This window comes from Mus pahari, chromosome 15 (assembly GCF_900095145.1).
Source record: "Mus pahari chromosome 15, PAHARI_EIJ_v1.1, whole genome shotgun sequence".
Classification (NCBI taxonomy): Eukaryota; Metazoa; Chordata; class Mammalia; order Rodentia; family Muridae; genus Mus; species Mus pahari.
In genome coordinates, this window is record NC_034604.1 from 29,866,626 (window position 1) to 29,870,560 (window position 3,935).

Here is a 3,935-nt window from a genome sequence, read left to right on the forward strand (position 1 = left end):
AACTCACTTTGTAGACCAGGCTGGCCTCGAACTCAGAAATCCGCCTGCCTCTGCCTCCCAAGTGCTGGGATTAAAGGTGTGTGCCACCACGCCCGGCTTGAGGCTTTCTTTACAATATACCAAACCCCACCTCCAATGGCACATGTGTAGCCATATGATATTTTATTGTTGGGAAAGTTTTTAATCTATCATAATAGTTTCATAAATGATTTAAAAAGTAAAGCGTTGGTTTCCCCGGGGATAAGGTCATGCTAGTGACCCCATCTGTAGGGATGGTTTCTTACCCATTATTCTCGCTTAAAATCTTGGCCTAGGCTACCAAGAACATGTGAAATAAGAAAAGGAATAAGAGAAAACAAAACAGATAGATTGCCATGAGAACTACGGCTCTATAATTTTTCTCCAGCAAAGAGTTCCACAACTGGTTCCAGGAGGCCTCCCCCTTTTGAGGTCAATCGCCTCAGTCTGTGGAACTTGTCACACAGATCCTACTGGAGGTGGTGTGGCAAGGAAAGGGTTTATTTTAGCATGCGACTCTCTGGTCACACTCCATCACTGAGGGAAGGCACAGAACCCAAGGCAGGAACCAATGCAGAGGCCATGGAGGAACATTGCTTACTGGCTTGCTCAGCCTGCTTTCTTAGTTAACACAGGACAACTAGTTCAGGGTGGCACCACCTAGAGTGAGCTGGGACCTTCCATATTAATCACCAATCAAGAAAATGCCTGACAGACTTACCTATAGGCCAACTGTATGGAGAAACTTTCTTGACTACGATTCCTTCTTCCCACATAACCCTTGTTTGTGTCAAGTTAACATTAAAAATTAGCCAGCACAGCTAAAAGTTAGCTGGTAAGGGGGCTCAGTGAGTAAAGGCATTGCCTCTAAGCCTGATCTTCCAGATTCAACCCCCAGTTGAACATTGAACATATGGACAATTGCACATATATACACATTCTATATTATATTCTTTAGAATTATAAGTGTTTTGCTTCCATGTATGTATTTGCATCAAATGTGTGCCAGATGTCCCAGAAGGTCAGAAGAGGCTGCCAGATAACTGTCAGAAGAGCACCCGACTGCTCTTCTGATGGCCCTGAGTTCAAATCCCAGCAACCACATGGCTCACATAAGGAGATCTGACGCCCTCTTCTGGGGTGTCTGAAGACAGCTACAGTGTACTTACATATAATAAATAAATAAATCTTAAAAAAGAAAAAGAAATGGTTTGTGAGCCACCATGTGCATGTTTTCTGTAAGAGCAACAAGTGTTCTTTTTTTGTTTTTGTTTGTTTTGTTTTGTTGTTGTTGTTTTTTGAGTCAGGGTTTCAATGTGTAGTCCTGGCTGTCCTGGAACTCACTTTGTAGGCCAGGCTGGCCTTGAACTCAAAAATCCGCCTGCCTCTGCCTCCCGAGTGCTGGGATTAAAGGTGTGTGCCACCACGCCTGGCACGACAAGTGTTCTTAACCACTGAGACATCTCTCTGGTTCTTTAAAACAGTTAAATCAAAGAAAAAAATTCTAAGTGTCTGCCATGTGCAGGTGCCCATGGAGGCTGTAAGAAGGCATTAGATCCTTGGAGCTGGAGTTACAGGTAGCTGTGGGCTTGTCTGTGACCGTGCTGGGAACTGAACTTGGGTCTTCTGCCAAGTCACCTCTCCATCCCCTTGTCATTTTAGAGCCATAGTCTTATATAACTTATGCTGATATGTACCCAAGAATGACCTTGACTTCGTAATTTCCCTGCCTCTCTCTTCAGACTACTGGGATTAAAAGCATGGAGCAGCCGGGCGTGGTGGCGCACACTTTTAATCCCAGCACTTGGGAGGCAGAGGCAGGCGGATTTCTGAGTTCGAGGCCAACCTAGACTACAGAGTGAGTTCCAGGACAGCCAGGGCTACACAGAGAAACCCTGTCTCGAAAAAACAAAACCAAAACCAAAACCAAAAAGCATGGAGCAGCATGCCCACTTATGGTGTATGGAGATAATAATCTAATAACCCAGGGATTCATACTAGGCAAGCACTCACCAATTTAGTCATTCCAGACTGGTCTGAGCTGCGAAGTGAAATCATTTCAAAAATTTTAAATGAGAAACATGGGCTGCTGAGATGGTTTAGTGGTTAAGAGCACTTGCTCTTCCCAGCACTCACAATCATCTTCTTTTTTTTTTTTTTGGTTTTTCCAGACAGGGTTTCTCTGTATAGCCCTGGCTGTCCTGGAACTCACTTGGTAGACCAGGCTGGCCTTGAACTCAGAAATCCGCCTGCCTCTGCCTCCCGAGTGCTAGGATTAAAGGCCTGCGCCACCAGGCCCGGCTCACAATCATCTTTAACTCCAGTTCTGGATCTAGTGTCCTATGATGGCCTCTGCAGGCACCAGGCACTCAAGTGGTATACATATACATACACAATACATGCAAGGAAAACACTCATACATATAAATTAATCTTAAAATTAAAATAAGACAATGAAAAAGTTTACCACAGACTATGTATCTTGTAGTGGAACTCACTGTTATGTCTTAAACCCAGGACATTTGTTCCAGGTTAGAGACCAAACAATCAGCACCGTCCTGCCTTGACCTTTTAGAGATACAAACATGTAAGTCCAGCTCAAGAATACAGTTGAGACTTAGCCTTAGGTCCAGAGCAGTTGCTACTATGCCCCGAGGTACATCAAATTACCTGAAAAGGGGGGCTGGAGAGATGGCTCAGCGGTTAAGAGCACTGACTGCTCTTCCAAAGGTCATGAGTTCAAATCCCAGCAACTACATGGTGGCTCACAACCAACAGTAACAAGATCTGGTGCCTTCTTCTGGAATGTCTGAAGACAGCTACAGTGTACTTACATATAATAAATAAATAAATCTTTTTTAAAAATTACCTGAAAAGGGAAGTTGGCTTTTTTTTTAAAGATTTATTTATTTATTATATGTAAGTACACTGTAGCTGTCTTCAGACACACCAGAAGGCATCAGATCTCACTACAGATGGCTGTGAGCCACCATGTGGTTGCTGGAATTTGAACTCAGGACCTCTGGAAGAGCAGTCTCCCAACCGCTGAACCATCTCTCCAGCCCCCAAAGGGAAGATTTTGATTTTCTTTTGTAAGACAGGGTTTCATGTAGCTGAGGCTGGCTTTGCACTGGCAGGGAGCTAGTGTGACCTTGAACCCCAGCTCTTCCTGGGTCCGACTCACCAAGTACTCACTATAAGCACTTACTTTACACTTGGCAGAAAGTTCTAAAACTCAGAACCTCAGTTCTGGCTTAAAATCAGGAGTCATAGCCGGGCAGCGGTGGCACACGTCTTTAATCCCAGCACTTGGGAGGCAGAGACAGGTGGATTTCTGAGTTCAAGGCCAGCCTGGTCTACAGAGTTCCAGGACAGCTAGGGCTACACAGAGAAACCCTGTTTCGAAAGACCAAAAAAAAAAAAAAAATCAGGAGTCATGACTTAAATACACACACACACACACACACACACACACACAAACACCATCCTTGCAGGGGTCATGCTTTTGTCCCACCTTCAGTGTAAATGCTGCTGAAGCGTGCACTATTATTATTTTTTAAACTTTAAACAGATCCATACGATGCTGAGGGTCCAGACTGTAAAACTTGAGTAGTAAAGAAAAGAACTTCAGCATTATCAGGTTATACATGAGGTCTCACAGATCTGTGTTTGTGTGTGTGCGTGTGTATGATGAGGTCAGGTATTGGCCTTCATCTTCTAACTTTAGACATGGACTCTTCTGTATGCCAGGTTAGCTGGCCTGAGTTTCCATGGTTCTGTTCCCACCTCCCTTCTCATGGTGAGGAGTACCAGGATTGCAGATGCACAGAGTAGCCAGCATCCTATTAGCTCCCTAGGTTTGGAACTCAGAGCTTTATGTAACCATCTTACCCACTCACGTCTCCCCAGCCTGACTGT